The sequence below is a fragment of the Ailuropoda melanoleuca genome, chromosome 15, assembly GCF_002007445.2.
Source record: "Ailuropoda melanoleuca isolate Jingjing chromosome 15, ASM200744v2, whole genome shotgun sequence".
Classification (NCBI taxonomy): Eukaryota; Metazoa; Chordata; class Mammalia; order Carnivora; family Ursidae; genus Ailuropoda; species Ailuropoda melanoleuca.
In genome coordinates this window covers 55,991,284-56,009,717 of record NC_048232.1, presented here as the reverse complement: position 1 = coordinate 56,009,717, position 18,434 = coordinate 55,991,284, and the positions used below count along the sequence as shown (strand labels likewise).

The window sequence follows — 18,434 nt, the reverse complement described above, 5'->3', positions numbered from 1 at the left end:
CTTCATCTCTAACTGGTTATTATACATACATATATATATATATATATATGCATTATATATGTGTGCGTTGTGTTATGTATATGTGTCATGTATATGCGTTATATGTTGTGTGTATATATATATATGTTATATATAATCTTTGAAGTCCTAGATGAGTTTATTTACTCTTAAGTCCAATGGGTCTCTTTAGGACTGCCTCTTTGAATTCTTTAGCAGGTATATTGTTTATCTTTGTTTTGTTTGGCCCTGATTTTTGTCCTGTTCTTTCATTGGGGCGTATTCCTCTGTTTCCTTTTTTTTTTTCTAACCATTTGTTTCTATGTATTAGGTAGGGCAGCCATATCTCCTGGTATTGAAAGTAGTGGCCTTGTGCGGAAGAGGTCCTATGGTGTCTTTTAGCACAGAACCAGGCACTCTAGGGATGTCCCCTGTATAGACTGCATGTACCCTACTGTTGTGGTTCAGTCCTAATTGCCTTCAGCTTAGCTGGCTTTGATAACTCACTTTGCCTGCTGTGGGCATATTGGAAAGGGCTTGGTTCCTGAGCTGTTGAGAGACTTTTTGAGGCCACCTTGGGCTACTTGATGGACAGGGCCAGCAGTCAGCCTATCTACCTGCAATTAACCTCTCTGCCATAGTTATGGGCACCAAAGGGCAGGGGATTCTGTATGGCCAACTGAAAGGCTGGGCTGCTAGAACTGCAGGCACACCAATGTGAAGGGTTCTCTTCCTCCACCCTTTGGAGTGGCACTGGTCCCAGCCAGGGCTGACTGCAGGTTGTGATGGGGCAGAAGCTGCTTTAAATGGATGCTTGGCCAGGTGGGCAGGTTAGATGGGGCAGGTTCATAGGGGAATGTAGGGTGGGGCTTGTGATGCTATCAAGATGGAGAGTGGTTGTTCTGGCACTCACAAGCATCTGACTATCTAGGCTAGGAGAGGGAAAGAGAAATGCACCCACCCAGCCTTTTAAAATATAGTGTGTTCTCCTTTTAATATTTCATTCTTTTACATATAAGTCTAGAACTAAATTATTTCTATTACAATACACTCTTTGATGCTATTAGAATGAAAAATGATTAATTTAGAAAAGATTAAAATAGATAAAGGATTCATCATCAAAATTTTTAATCTTAAATGTGCATTTTATATTTTATCAATTGTTTCTTAAAGGTCAAATCTTGTTTTTCTCATTTTTTATAGTAGTCTGTCATCTTTGTAATCAAAAAAATTATCATCTCTGTCATGTGAACTATACCCACAATACTCTTTGATTTCTTCACAGTGGACTCAGGAACTTATAAAACAACTTGCACAAAGAATCCCATTTTTTAATGGGATACTTCATAAATTTGTGTGTCATCCTCGTACAGGGGCCAAGCTGTTCTTTGAATTGTTCCAGTTTTAGCCTATGTGCTGCTGCTAAAGAGAGCACATGTGGAATTATTTAAATATTTTTTTTCAAACTTTTACTGTTACCTCACCCACACTTAATTAGATAGCATTTTTTACATTAGCTCATTTTTTTATTAAACCTTTCCAAAACATTCACTTCAGTTACCATAGAAATAACACATTTTTCTTTTCAGTTTAAGTAGAACTTGATTACATTATGTAATTAAAATAACAAGTTCAACTAATATAAGAGTTTAGGGAACACACACAACAGTCTCTTGATGACATTTAAGTCAACTTAGAGACAGCAGAATTTGTGGATAGGTTGGTGGACCAGTTCTATGGGTCTGCTCAAGGCACTGAAGGAACATCAGTATATCAGAAAGAGCATGAAGAGGGTTCTTTAGTGAGTCAGCAAAATGGATTAAAAGTGGTTCTTGTTTATTGAGATTCCCATTTGAGATTTTAATATTTATATTTTTTAGAAGCCTTTTTGAGTAAAGATCATTGCTTTTATATTTTAATAATTTAGATGACTCAAGTTTTAAATAAATGCATTTTACTTAATTCTCAATTGTAGATTCCTTTGAAGTCATACTGAGTCTGCTGGTTATGTGGAGAACTGTTTGTTGGAATGGATTGACAACTGAGAGATTTGTGCTCTGCATAAGGTATGTTCCGGTTCAAAATGTGCACCTGTCACACAATCTTCTGACCAGACCGGAAGCCTCGCAGGTAGGATGAATATTTTATTTGTGCTTATTTCATAAGCGCCTCTTCCAAAGAGAACCAGTGTAGGAAATGAATAATTGTGGAATAAGCAAAAAAAAAAATTAGAAATCCTGTGATGTTTTTTATTACCCTTTCTTATTTTTCCTCCTAATTTCTTCCCTTTTTTTTCTTACATATCCTGTTATCCTAAATGTAATATTCTTCTCTTTAAATTTCAACCACACAATAGTCATTCTACTTTGTTCTGCTCTGAAAAGAACTAGTATACCTTGGCTTATGGGATAAGAATAAAGGGCATTTTCTATGAACATAAATTTATAAAACATCCTACATATATTGTGCCTTTCTTCACGGTCCATAATCTACGAAGCAATTGTTCCTGTGAAAAATGGTTTTGTGTGTCGGGGGGGGGAAGCATTCTATAATGTAACTCTCAATATTTATGAACTTAAAGGTAATTATGAATAATTACATGTTTGGTGAAAAGTGTTTTTATCTTTAGATACCCAAAAGAAACTTATAAAAGTTAGTAAATATTAATTTATAAGAGATACCAGAATATCTGGTTTCTTAATCCTAGAAATGCCTTTCTTATCCTTATCTTCTGGAAAGTACTGAGATTCACACAAAGATATCTGCCAAATAGACCTGGTATTCAAATATTCACCTTGAAACTCTTTGCAAATAGAGTCCTAAGTTAAAGCACTATCATGTTTTAGTTTTTACCTTCATCTCTTTGGCCCCTTCGTATGTTTATAAAATGTATAATGGGTTGACGTGTGGCATCTATTTCCATATTATAAACTGTAGTGTCTAAAAAAATATGTTTTCTTAATCCTAAAATTCAGCTGTATCCAATTTGAGTAACATACATATTTTATAAAAAATAGTAATTGAAATATCTTTGGGAATTTTGAGAATAATTGAGAATTATTCAAATGACCACATCAGCTGAAATACAGGTGCATATATAATCAAGTGTTCTCGAACTAGCAAGGCCCTGACTTAATGGTCTTCTTAACATACATATGCTCTAGAAGGCAGCAGCCCAAGTTGGGGGAAATTTAAAGATTCTGACTTTCTACTGGAAAGATGCATCGAGACTGCTCGGGTATTTTTTCTGCCTCTACCCTTGTATTCATCTAATTCATTCTCTTCATAGCTCAGGAGTCAGGGCTGGTTATGTAAATTGCAGAGGGGTGCAAGATGAAAATATGGACACCTTGCTTAAAACGGCAGGAAAAAAAGTGCTGTTCACAGGTACTAAAATGTGAAACTTTTTCCTTTAAAAACATGTAATTTGTAAAATAATAGAGGTAATGGGGTACATGAGTAACGACCTAAACCTACAAATTTCCACCCTGAACTTCGGTATGTTTATCTGCTACACCGTCTGCCTCCCATCTTGGAGCCTGCTGGGCTGCTTTATATTCCGCTCTCTCCATTTGGTTAGTATCAACTTGTCCTCCACATTACACTTTAAAAATCCCTTCCTCGGGGTGCTTCTTATGTAATTTTCATTTAGACAGATTATAATCAGTAACTACTTATATAAGCTAATATCCTAATCCTCACTGGGTTGTAATTTTCAGTGTTTTGTTCTTTGCCCCCTCTCAGAGCCTGGTCTGATACCTGTTAACCTACTTTTGTTATGCCTCTGCGTAATGTGTATTGAATCAATACTTGAATGAATGAGTGAATGATTGGAGGCCCCAATATACTTGGTGAAGAGTGTTACTCTTCATGATGCTGCCAGTTCAGGGAGTAAATAAATACCTCTACCACTTTTGTATAGCTCCACTTCCACTGTTGAGGCCAGAATTTGACAGTGTGGAATGAAGAGTTTTAAAAAGTATGATCTGAGATTGATTGTTTTCAACTTGATGATGTAGGCATTAGAGGTGAAGAGATTCCTATATGCACTCGCCAATTTTAGTTTTTTGTCGAAACAGAAATGTTGATTAGTAGCAGGTCTCCCATTTCTTTTTTTTTTTTTTTTAAAGATTTTATTTATTTATGTGACAGAGAGACAGCCAGCGAAGAGAGGGAACACAGCAGGGGAGTGGGAGAGGAAGAAGCAGGCTCCCAGCGGAGGAGCCCGATGTGGGACTCGATTCCGGAACTCCAGGATCACGCCCTGAGCCGGAGGCAGACGCTTAAGGACTGCGCTACCCAGGCGCCCCAGGTCTCCCATTTCTAAAAGACAAAGACCAAATGACTGGCATTTGGTTAATTAAGGCATGGAGAAGAGAGTAATGTCATGACCGTGATATCGGTTATTATGTAGGTAAAGGTGTATCATTAGTGAATTCTGTAATCATTGCTCCGGAGAACATACAGTGAGAACTTGCAGTTCATCTTATAAGCCAGAGTCTAATGTCCTCAGCTTCAGTTAAGATGTGAGAAAATCAAGCAGTCAGGAGAGATGTCAGAGATGTAAAATGAAATTGGGAAGTTTATGAAAAATGACGAGAATTTATTGAATAAGAAGTATAGAATTCCCCTTTGCTTATAGAAGTAAATAGAAGTAAGAAACTATGATTATTTGGTTGATATCAACCTTTTATAAAATATTACAAATAAATATACAGCCTTGTACAAAATATTTCCAGTATTTTGTATAACCACTGAGTTGTTGCAAAAGCTTCTGATAAATACTATGTGTTTTCAGATCCTGTAATTTCAAAAGAAATAATTAGTGTATATTTTTTTTTGTTACTGTTTTTAACGTACTACCACAATTTTCATGGAAGCAAATAAACATTTTTTCAAGGAAGCAGACGATTTTGAAACGTTTAAATTTAGAACCTCGAAGAATAAAAAGGTTAAACCTTCTCTCGGCTGCTACTCAGGACTAAAATACTAAAGCCTAGATTTTTGATCCTACCGTCTTATGATTAAAATGAAAAGGATAGCTATATAAAAGATTCCTGTTTTATGTATCCTTCTTTTTTGATATCTTTCCATTTCTGCCTCTGCTCTGCCCTTAGGTATTTTAGAATAGCTTCAATAGGATATGCATTCCTGTTAGGTGTTTCCTTGAATGCAGCACAACTCTGGGACTGGGCTAAATGAATCTCTGCTTCATAAGCCTGCATCTCCTTAACAAGTAAGGAGAACAATAAGTAGGATTACTTCTGGAGGCCAATTAAGAAGAAATTGGGTAGCCTGTAGCTCTTTTTAGCTGACAGCCCAAAGTAAAAATTTATCTTAAGCAATTAGAGCCTTCTGATTCTGGGCATTTTTTTTTTTTCTGTTTTCTTAGTTCCTTTATTTTCTACTGTATATAAATTATACATGTGTTAGAAGGTGGAGGACGGACAGGAAAGTATCCAAACTGAGAAAGCACTTTGAGACTAAAAAATGAAGCAAACCAGCCCATACCATTTACTGAGTTTTATTTAGGGAAAATTACAGTGGGGATTGGATGAACAGATGATCCTGGCACTACACAGCTATTCTCTACTCCTGTCTGCGCCTTAACCCACAGCTTTTATAGAGCAAGGGGACATTGTGGTGAGGTGCCATCTGTGTACTACCCATCTCTACGAGTTACCTGAAGTGGCATTTTCTGTGTGCCATTTTATCAAAACAAGCCTTCCTGCATTCTAGCAAGGGTGTATCTTAACTTTGAAGGGATCTGGAACGCATAGCCCCAAGGTAGGTCATTGAGCAGGCAAAACAAAATGGAGGGCCAAAGATGGACTCAGTTGTCAACACTCCTACATACTCGTTTCTTAGTTACAGAGATTTGATTTCTGCCCCCCCACACATATTTAGAAGGATCATCTACAACTATGCTAATTTTATCCTTTAATTCTGGATATGCTTTGCAATTTTGTGATACATCATTTGAGCTAGGTTGTTTTTCAACAGTGCTATATTTCTAATCTAAGCATGTTACTTTGCAGTACTGGTTTTTCAGTCTTATGTAATGACATCAAATATCAGTCCAGAGTTTGTCTTCCTGATTTACTTTATCTGACCTGATCTTTGAACTTAATTTTTTGTGGCCAAAGCCATGACTTGTCTATCCATTGGAGGGGGGGGGAAATGCATGTTATATCTAGTTTCTGTAAAAGCTAACTAAAACTTTCTGAAAATGTTGCTATGTATTGCCATGTCTTAATCTCTAAATCCTAAAAGGTATCTATACATCCAGGTTATTATTGTGCTCCCATTCACTCTCTCTCACTTTTCCCACTTCGAATGATAAATTATTTGGTCACTCTACGTGAAGGTCATGTCTTCCCTTCTCTCACATGCCAGAAATAACTCCATGTTGGTGATCCCATGGAAGATAACTTCTGCTTAAGAAATTCTAGACATAAACCATTACCTACATAGAACAGCCTGCCTGCCTTACAGCTTCATTTGCAGTTCTTTTCTAAAATCTTTCTTCCCCTCTCCCCCTCCTTCCTCAGTCCCTGGTATTGGATGTGTATAGGACAGCATACAGACCTGCTTGCCATGGGTAGCTATCCTGACACCAAGGGGTGCCAGACTTTGATTAAAGCTCACATTGGGGATGTGAGATAGAAACAAACTCTTGTCCTTGAGGATATCTTTGAGATGCTGATCTTTTATTTTAAAATATATTTTATCTCATGGCCTTTACAAATGTGTACCTCTAAAAATATTCTCCCTTAACCCAGTGCATGTGTGTGTGCACACGCCAAGAGAGCAGATCTTAAAAGTTCTCAGCACACAACTTTTCACATATCCTTTCTTGTGACATTTTGTCTTTATTGGTAGACTCCTGGCTACCTATTGAGGTAAATATTACCGTTATCATCACATTACAGATGGGGCAATGGAGGCATGAATCAGCAAGAGGATCTGTTCGTGGTTCCATGGGTTGAGAGTAAAATCTAAGTCCTCTGATTTAGGGGGTATAGCTCGTGGTAGAGCATTTGACTATAGTTATTTCTCATATTGAGCTCGCATTAAGCCAACTTTTCTTAGGTTGGGTATTAAAATAAGATAACTACTTGAAAATGTAACAAGAACTTCTGATTTAAGTTTCTGTATGTAAGGAGCTTGGAAATTGCCACTCTGTTTGAATAGGTAAAAGGCAGATTGAAAAATCAAATCTTCTTAGACCCATAACGGAAGTGACGTCACAGGTCAAACCATTGCTCCCAGGATTGTATAGATAATCTGGCTTACCAAAACAGACTCATGATTGAAAATGGCTCAGGGAACCAGTATTGGGGTAGGAAAACCTGAGCTGTTGTTGATGAATTGCAGGAGGCTCAGTGCAGACAAGAGTGAATGTAAAAACTCCAAGGGGACCCAGTCATAGAGGGCTCACAATATTGTGAGATTTACTTCTAGGGGTTCAACCAGATTCCCATAATAAAAGAAAAATACGCTCAGGTTCTAGTAGGAAGGAGGGATGTGGGAAGAAAAATTTTGAAATATACCGAAACACTGGGCCTTCTTAACAAAGCCTACCTTAAGAGTTTAACTAGTTTAACTAGAACCTCACACACTGGGGTATAAGCAGAGCCTAACTGACCTGGGGAAGAGAAATACCAACTCTAGACCATTCTAGCCATCGAACCTACCTAAGGGAGGGGAAGAAAAAGACCACTTTAAGTTCATAGTACAGAGGCATAGGTTCCATAAAAGACTAAGACCTAATCATAGGACATATGATCATAGGACACCTCACCACCATATTATTAAAGGCTTATTTACAACTGTTCCTTTTGCCCAGTCCATCATGTCCGGTTATCAAGAAAAACTTACAAAGCATTCCTAAAACCAAAACCACAAAGAGAAAGAAGCATCAGAACCAAGCATGGTAGTGATTTGGGATTTTTCAGACTAGATTTTTAAAACAATAATGACTAATATCCTAAGGGCCCTCTAGATAAATTAGATAGCATATAAGTATAGATGGGCAATGTAAGCAGAGAGCTGGAAATCCTAAGAAATAAATGCTAGAGTTATTGTAACAGGAATGAAGAATGCCTTTAATAGGTTCATCAGTATACTGAACACTGGCTGAAGAAAGAAGCTATGGTATAAAGGATATATTAACAAATTTTCAAACTAAAAAGCTAAAAGCAAAGACTGAAGTAAGAAAACAAAACAGTATCCAAGGACAGTGGGACAACTATAAAAGGTGTAACATACATGTAAAGGGAATACCAGAAAAAGAAGAAAAGAAATGAAGAAATACTTGAAACAATGCCTGAGAATTTTCCCAAATTTTGGTCAGACACCAATCACAGATCCAAGAAAGTCTACACCAAGCAAGAGAAATCCCAAACAAACTAAATGGGCATATCATCTTCAAATTACAAAAAAATCAAACATCAAAAATCTTATAAGAAGTCAAAAGCTAAAAAATCTTACCAGTAGAGGAATAAAGGTAAGAATTACAATCAACCTCTCTTCCAAAACCATGCAAGCATGAGGAGAGTGTAATGAAATATTTAAAATGTTGAGGAAAAAAAACCTCACCAACTTAGAAATCTGTATGCAGCAAAATTATCCTTCAAAGTAAAAAAAAAAAAAAAATCACAGCAAACCTTTCATGGTGAACCAAAATTGAGGGACTTCACTGTTAGCAGAAATGTCTTACCAGAAATTTTAAAGGTATTTTAGACTAATAAAAAAAATATATTTCAGAAACTTGGATCTATATAAAGGATGTAGGACATCGAAGGTGGAATAAGTGAAGGTGAAATAAATTTGTTTTCTTACTCTTAATTGACCTAATAGAAAAGGAAAACCATTCCTTCAAAATAATAACAGCAACGATGTATTTGATTATATGTATGTTTATATCTTACATGTGTGTGCACATGATATATGCTTATATTTAAAGTAAGTGGCGGCAATGATGCAAGAAGTGGAGGGAAGGAATTAGGATTATTTTGTTAGAAGGTACTCACACCCCCCATGAAGTGGTATAGTGTTATTTAAAAGTGTATGTAAATTAGTTATAAATGTATATTATAAATTTTCAGGTGATTGCTAAAAGTAAAATATATATAACACACACACACACATATATACACACATATACATATACACACATACAGATATGCTGAGAAAGACAAAATGGAATCATAAAAAAATGCTCAATTAAAACCACAAAAGGCAGAAAGAGTAGAAGACAAAAATGAAAAGAACGAGGGCAGAGCATAGAAAATAGTAATAAATATGATAGATATTAATCCAACTATATCAACCACTTTTAATTGGTACACTAGACCATTGCATTAAAAGACAAAGATTGTCAGAGTAGATAAAAAACAAAACACAATTATGTGCTGTCCACCAGAAATCTACTTGATAAACATAGATTAAAAATATATTTTTCCCCATAAGGTTTGTAACACTAATCAAAAAAAAAAATAGTGGATATTATTTTCACACAGAACTGACTTGAAAGTAAGAAAAGCTCTCAGAGAAAGGTAGTACATGATGACAAAGGGTTCAATTCTCCAAAAGACATAATTCTTAACTCTATGCGTCTAGCAACAAAGCATCAAACTATATGAAAGAAATACTGATGGATTCTTCTATTTCTTCTTAGAATTCTATTTTCACAGTTGGAGACTCTAACACACCTTTCTCAGAAATTAATAGATGAGCAGAAAATCAGGAAGAACATAGTTGAAGTCAACATCATTAACCAACTATATATAATTGATATCTCTAGAATCTACTTCACCTGACAACAGCAGAAAGCACATGCTTCTCAAGCTTTCATGGAATGTTCAACAAGATAGAGCACATTCTAGTTCATGAAACATGAGCACATTTAAAGAACTAGAAATCATACAGTGCTGCTCTTAGACCACAGTAGGATTAAACTAGGAACCAATAGAAATAAGTAGAAAAATCCCCAAATCCATGGAGATTAAACATGCTTCTAAATAATACATGGATCAAAGAAGAAATCTCAAGAGAAACCAATTTTTTGAAATAAAATGAAAACATAATTTATCAATTTGTAGGATGTAGTGAAAGCAATGCTTAGAGAAATTTATAGCATCTAGTGCTTATTAGAAAAGAAAGGAAAAATGTAAAAATCATTTAAGTTTTCACATTAGGAAATTAGTAAAAGAAAAGCAAACTAAATCCAAAGTAAGCAGAAGAAATTAGAGCAGAAATCAGTGAAATTAAAGATAAATACAGGCAGGGCACTTGGGTGGCTCAGTCAGTTTAGCGTCTGCCTTCAGCTCAGGTCATGATCTCTAGGTCCTGAGTGCTGGGCTCTCTGCTTAGTGGAGAGTCTGCTGCTCCCTCCCCTTCTATACCTCCCACTCCTCCCCCCGCCCCAGCTGGTGCTTATTCTCTCTCTCTCTCTCTCTCTCTCTCTCAAATCTTTAAAAAAAATAACAAGCTTTTTGCCTCATTTCCTATATTTATTTGAGATCAGTAAAATCAATGAGCCTCTAGCCAGGCTAAAAAAAAAATTTTTTTTAAAGATATGAATTAATATCAGAAATGAAAGAGGGGACTGATCTTCCATAGGTCTTATGGAAATTAAAAGGATAATGAATATTATGAACAACTTTATGAACACAAATTTGATAACTTAGATGAAATAGACCTTGAAAGACACAATTTGCTGAAATTCACAAGAGATGATCTGTACAGTCCTATATCAAAGAAATTGAATCAACAATTAATAATCTTCCAAAATATAAAGCACCAAGCCCATATGGGTTCACTGGTGAATTCAACCAAACATAAAGAAATTAAAGCTATTCTCTACAACCTCTTTCAGAAGACAGAAGCAGGGGGAATACCTAACTCATTCTGTGAAGCTAGTATTACCCTAAACACCAAAAGCAGACAAAGACATTACTAGAAAACTACAGACCAGTAGTCATGACCATAAGTGCAAAAAAGCCTCAGTAAAATATTAGCAAATCAAATCCAACAATTTATATAAAATATTATACGACCATGACCAAGTGGATTTACTCCAGGTTCACGTGGCCAGTTCATTTGAAAATCAATATTATCCATCACATTAACAGACTACAAATTTTACATGATTATATTAATAGATGCAGAAAAATAATTTGATAAAATCCAACACCCACTCAAAAAATTTTTCTTAAAACTAGGAATAGAGGGGACCCACTCATCTTGATACGGCTGTCTACAAAAACCCTACAGCTGACATCATACTTAATGTGAGGGCAAACTCAAAACTCTCCCACTACATTTATGCACAATATAAAGATGTCACTCCTAACCATTCCTTTTGGGACATGGTTTTTATACACAAAGAATTACATTAATGGGATTTTTAAGGAAATAATAGAGCAATTTGGTCTTCAGCACTGATGGGATACCAGAATGGTTTTGGGAAATTAGCAGAAGAGAGAAAAAAGTTCAAGTAAGGAAGTAACAAGCATGTGAACTTTCAGGATGTATTCAAAAGAAATAATTGACTTTTCTTCACATTATTTCCTTTAATCCTTACTTCCTTTTGTCAATTGTTTTTAATTCTGTCCTGTTTACCACTTTTTCTATTTTTAATGTAGCAATTCTTAATTTTTCATCAATGTTTTGAATATTTTCCCCTCCCATTCCCATTTCTTAGGTATCATTTTAAATAAGAACATCTATGTTTTTTCTGCAGTGTTTATTAATGTTCATGTGTGTACATAACATAGTTTTGTTAAAATGTAGACATGTAAAGGCAAATATTTTGTCTTTTTATTTTTGTTTTAAAAGATTTTATTAGGGATCACACAAGGGAACATGAGCAGGGGGGTGGTAAAAAGGGAGAGGGAGAAGCAGACTCCTTGCTGAGCGGGGAGCTCAATGTGCGGCTCATACCAAGACTCTGAGATCATGACCTGAGCTGAAGGCAGATGCTTAACTGACTGAACCACCCAGGCACCCTCCCCCCCTCCTTTTTAAAGATTTGTTTATTTTAGAGAATGAGCACTTGAGTGGGGGGAGGGGCAGGAAGAGAGGGAGAAAAAGAATCTCAGACTCCTCCCTGAGTACAGAACCCAATAGGGTGCTTGATCCCAGGATCCTGAAATCATGTCCTGAGCTGAAATCAAGAGTTGGACACAACCGACTGAGCCACCCAGGTGCCCGTTTTTTTGTCTTTTTCTTTATTGCTGTATCCCCAGCATCAATAACTATTTCTGATATGTAGAAAATGCTCCAAGACTTTTTAAAAATAATCTTTAAATCAAAATTTGCATTTGATAAAAAATATAGCACTTTCTACCAGAATTTATCTAGAAACAAGCACTTATATTGGCTAAGCTTGTATGTGTATGTATACTCAAACGTGTGTATATATTGCAAGTGTGTATGTGTGTATATGCAAACATATGTTTATATCACATATGGAAATATTCTGGCAAGATGAATAGTCCTACCTGAATAATTTCTCTCCTTATTCTACCCTCACAATCATGTAGCAATATATGGTTGAGTAGGGTAGGGTTTGGGGGAGGAGTATACTGCTTTCATGGATTGCTCCAAAAGCAGAGTCTAAAACTCTGGAATTAGTGTAGTTTGTAGTAATCCTCAACTGAATGAAACTCTTCTTTCCAATGTTTATTGCAGTCCCCTCTGTCACCTTATTTCCTCCCTCTCTTCTTTCATTGCTCCCAGCCATGCTGACTGCCTTGATGTTCTTCAGAAACAGTAAACTCTTTCCCATGTTGGTTTCTTCCACTTGAGTCAGTAAGCACAGAGTGCTTTTTCTCTAGATAGCTATCTGGCTTCCTCCCTCACTTCATTCAGGCTCCTGCTCCAATGTCTCCTTTCATAAGAGCCTTCCCTGACCACCCAGTCTAAAAGAGTATCCTCTCTCTCATTATTTTTTAGCCTTGTGGCTTTATATTTTCCTTCTTAGTGCTTATCATTACCTGGCATTTCATTATCTGTTAATCTCCTACTAGAGTATAAACATCATCAGGCAAGGGTTTGTTTTGTCTTTTTCTTTCACCACTGTATACCCAGCATAGGTTTATAATGCTCTCTGTAACATCGGAAGCACTCAATGATTGTTGACTATATGAAAAAATCTAATACTCCTTTATCACGCCAATCTTTTTTTTGACTTTAAACAGATTTCATGTATAACTTTATATTTACAACATCAAAAGCAAATTGGGTCTTTGACATTGATGAAGTAGAAATGATAATGAAAAGTAAGAGTATGATCTCTGAAAATGATTTTAAAGATGATGAAACAAACTCATTATAAGCTGAAAATTCCCTTCAATGTGATTGTTTTACTCCAGGTGTCATTCCTTAACTAGAGCTCAAATGAAGTCCGAATAGTCCACAAGTGATAATCAATAATATCTTCTGGGAATGAAAGTAAGACAAACCTAATTAAATGAGACAAATTCAGTTTATTAGTCCTTGTCTTTCAGAGATTACCAAGCAAATCTTGCTACAAGTAATTATCAGGTGATTATACTACAGATTTTGATTCTTAAAATGGAAAGGAAAAAATTAGCACACATGTTTTATCATAAACCTGGTCTTTTGTTTTGTCTTTCCTGTTCCCCTCCTTTCCTCTCTTCTCTAGCTCTCCTCTGCCTCCTCCCCTTTGTTCTCTCTCCCAAAGTCCCTCTCTCACTTTGTTTCCCTCCCTTTCCCTTACCCATGTGAATATACATTTGGATACTTTGCCTTAATTAACTGTCAGACAGTATAGGGTTAGGATGAAAAGTGTGGGAGCCTAAAGATGGATACACATTACACTCCTTGCCAACCTTTTATTTTATTTAACTTTTCTACCCCCTCTGGGAAAATTGCTTAAACTGTTTGGCTTGAAGTTCCTGTAAGATGGAAATGTTAATTGTACCTATGCTGAGGGATCCTGGGAGGAGTAAATGGTTTAGTACTTTCCTGTTCTAACACAGTCCTCAGACCACAGCACTGGGAGCTTGTTAGCATGATCTCTCTATAGACCTGTTGAATCAGAATCTGTAATTTTACAAAATCCCCAGGTGATATGTATGTACATTAAATTTCGAGAAGTACTGGTAGTATATATAAAACATCACTATACTTATACAAAATATAACCTCACTAAATGCTGTTCTAATTATACTGAAAGACATATGAATAGAGAAAAAGTATGGTATTAATTGAATTTGTTCAAAGACATTCTTATCCATCCATTATCTTTATTTACATTATGGTTATACAGCTTAGGGTTTTGGTCTCTAGTGTGTAAGAGGGAGGAAGAGAAAAGGGAAGGAAGAAAAGAGGTGGAGAAAGAGAAAATATTCTGAGACTTCGTATTGGTAAAGAAAAAGAATTGTTTTATTCTAATTATTCCCTTTAGGAAAAGGGTTAGTGGATAAGATTGTTTTAAATTGCCCTTTAAAATTTCATTTATAGAACTTGAAAAGAATCATTTCTATATTTTGCTAGGTGTGTGAAATCAAGTTTTCTCCTGATGACTCAGGTATGGATGAATTATTTAAAAAGTATCCACACTTTGTTTAGACATGTATAGATTTACAAAAAATTAAAAATCCACGTGTACAGTTATATTTCTGAAAACTTACGATTGAAAATAGTCTCAAGGCTGTGTAGATCTTAACAGAAAACACATTGATTCCTTTCACCATAAAAATGTTTATTTTTATTGAAAATATACAAATAAAAACAGGATTTAAGGCATTTCCTTAATTATATAGTGTGCTTGTGTAACCTGTACTACAGAAAATGAAAAGAACCATCCATTTTTACATGAAACTTTTCAGAAATACTTCTCACACAGGTTATCACATTGGTTAACAGCCTTTAAAATTAAGGCAAGGAAGGAACGATAAATATTCATTTTCTACTGTCCCACAGGCACCAAGATGTAAATATAGCTAATTGTGGCCTCCTAAGTACAATTATTAATCAATTTTGTAGCAACATGTTATTCGTGCCCAGATGTATGCAAATGTTCAGGTTTCTCTTCCTCCAGATGGTGTTCATTAAGTTAAAGTCATCATATAAACTGAAACAAGCACTCTACCATGTTGTCCCTCCGTTCACAGGAAAGGGCGGGGAGGAAACTAGCACCCAACAGCCCTGAAATGCTTAATGTTCTTGATGCACTAGAATTTTTTTTCAAAATCCAGAGAGATGTATGAAATATCAAAAGAGAGGTTGTAAAGTGAAATAACTATACTGCAATAATACTCATGCAATAAAATTTCATTCTTAATAAAAAAATCATACAAGTTGTAATAAGTAGCCATTCTTTTGTATCTTTAGCATAAAATAACATATTTATAAAAACTTTTAGTTTGAATATTCTCCAGATTCAAATTATTTAAAAATTTTATTACCATTCATATTTGGAAGATGAATAAATTAATCCTGTCTTATATATTTCAGATGAAATATAAAACAAAGATCTGGAAGACCTATGGTAATAAAATAACTCCTGTTTTTATAATAAAAGAACGTTAACTTCAGTAGACAAGAAAATTTCCTGTGGAGATAATTATATTTTATTTTTCTTGTATTAATCTCTTTTCTTTTTTTTAAACTTGAACCAAAAATATTTGAAAATTTTGTAAAGGACAAATAATAGCATATTTTGAAGTGTGTGATGTAGGAAAGATGTTAGGGTTCAAGGCCGACAGCCAAAAAAGAATTCTTGACACATCTTTGGTGCAAAAAGTGTTCTTTTTTTTTTAATTAAAGATTTTATTTATTTGAGAGAGAGCATGAGCACAAGCTAGGGGGAGAGGCAGAGGAAAAGGGAGAAGCAGACAGCAGACTCCCCACTGAGCAGGGATTCCCCTACAGCACAGGGCTGAATCCTAGGACCCTGGGGTCATGACCTGAGCAGAAGACAGAGGCTTAACCAAGTGAGCCACCCAGGTGCACCCAGAAAGGTGGTTTTATCAAAGCATGGGGCCAGGACCTATGGGCAGAAATAGCTGCACTGGGGTCATGAGGAGTGGCCCATTATATACTTTCATATTGGGAGGGGGTTAGGGATAGCATAAGTCTCTAAGGAATTTTGGAAGCAAGGTTTCCACAACCTTGAGGGGGATAGCTATTGTTGGCAAAAAGTCATTTACTACTACTATCTATAAAACCTTAGTCATGAGACCTTTCAGATGTATAGTGGTGGGTCATACCCTTGGGGGATGTTTGCCAACTTGGATCTTGGGAGATAGAGATAAAGGAAGTTTCCAAAGGAAGTTTTTTATGTTAAGGTAGACTTACAGGGTCCTGGGAGTTGGGTTAATATTGCCTCTTGCCTTTAGCAAAGTATTAACATCAAAGCAGTTGAATCCCTAGAGGAATGTCACTCTGCCTGTTTCAGGGACTTGTCAATGGGCTGTAGGTAGTAAGGAAATTTAATAATTTTAATAATGTGTGTGTGTTCATCTTATAGTTCACAACTCTAAAAAGAGTTTTGTATCTGAATTCTACTAAAAATTGTATGCACTTTGCCTGAATTCTATAGGTTTAGCTATTTTATTCATGAGAGGAAAAAAGCCACACCTTTTTTATAAGGCTTTTGTAAGCTCCATGAGGATGGTGATTATTTCTGTCACTGATTCTTTTAACCTTGCAATAGCAATGAACAAAGGTAATATTTACTCAGTGATAATTAATTTGAATTCTCTCAACTCCCACAATAACTTCATAAGCAAGGTACTATTATTTCCCTTACTTTCAGTATTTTTGTAATTGTTACAAAAACTTTCAGAGAAGTCAAATAATTTAAAATTAAAAGACTAACAAAAGACAGAGACAAATTTTTAACCAAAGCTTTTTGACAAGAGATCTCATACTCTTAACAATGTATTAAATCAACTCACCTCCGTGGTTCTGAATACATAATTGATATATAAATCGATTTGTATTAACTGTAGGATGTTCCTCTAAGTAAACACTATTTTTCTGTGTCAGATGAAGAAACTCCATGCTTGTGGTTTAAAGAAATAGGTACCTTGATGAAGTTAATGACCTACCATTAGGTTAAGATTTATGGCCACGCTTGCCTTCTACCTGATCAATAATATTGGTTTTACTATATATATTCTATATCAAAAGACTTTAAAGTTTGGTTTTTTTTAGCTTGTTATGAATCTAATATACTTGCTACTTGATATTTAAACATTAGATATCCATTTTTAAATACCCAGACTGTGACCAGGTGACCAAAATGAAATTAATTTGGAAGCATGAAGTCATTAGCTTAATCAAAAGTAAAGTTTTCATGTTCATGTATGCTATCCTGGTATCACTTTTAGCATAATTTTTTGAAGTTGATAATAAATCAGGCTTTGATCTTTGTCCTTTATTATAGAGCATTATTTACTTGGGAATTTCAAAAATAATAAAAGTTAATACTTCTACAGATTTCCTTGGTGCCAGGCACTGTTCTAAAGTTTCTGTATGTTATTTCATTTAATTTTCACAGTAATGTTTTGTGTTACATTATATTATCATTCCCATTTTATAGATGAATGCAGAAATCGTGTTTTTAGGCTGAGAATTAGCCTGCATGCAATTTGAATATTTAGGGTCTAGAGGCTATCACAACAGCATTAGCTTTAATAGCCTTCTCAGACACTTCTATCAACTACTGATGATAGGAAGGAAATAGCCACTTAAATTTTCATGATAAAAGAAAACATAGAATTCTAAGGAATATGGCATAGCACATTTAGTTTATCTAACTGGCAATACTTCCTGTTCTCTCCTTTAGTTTGTAGGAGTTTTTTGGCTTATCTAAGGGGATTACTGGCTTAATGTATTTTCTTGATGAATTTGTCCAAAGAAATTGCTTCTCCTATGTAAGTGATGAAATTGGTCACACATCATCTGGGAAAGATGTACCCTGTGTAAAATTTAAATGCTTTGTAAATTGCTATTCCTAATCAAGGCTAGATGCCTTTGTGGACAGTTGGTTAAGAAAATTATTTAAATGATCCATAAACTGTCAGACTTAGCACCAGGATGTGCACACACAGGTATCTTAGTTTGCTACCATTATCGCCAACAAGCACAGGTAGATCTTCTCTAAGATGTTGGGTCTCCAGCAACTGAAGGAGTCTTTTCTACTTACTTTGGCTTGAAAAATTTTCATGTTCCTTAGAGAGGGAAACTAAGTAAGATTTATTGTTTTAGCAACTTTTTCCTAGGTTTTTTGAAACCCTTTGTTCATAGTGTCAGCACTAGACTGTAAACATTTGAAGGAAGGAACTCTGTTCTTACTCATCTTTGTATATCAGCACTTACTACAGTAACTGACATATAATCAACTCTCCATAAGGAAAAACTATCTACATTAATTAATGAATAGTAAATGACTC

At 35.3% G+C, this 18,434-nt stretch overlaps 1 non-coding gene across 1 annotated transcript; it reads right to left on the bottom strand.

Annotated features, from left to right (window-relative positions):
- Positions 1-1,325: 1,325 nt before the first annotated feature.
- On the bottom strand, positions 1,326-1,432 carry LOC117796562. Its single transcript, XR_004621113.1, has one exon. It is a non-coding gene; the product is annotated as a U6 spliceosomal RNA (small nuclear RNA).
- Between the last annotated feature and the right edge of the window lie 17,002 nt (positions 1,433-18,434).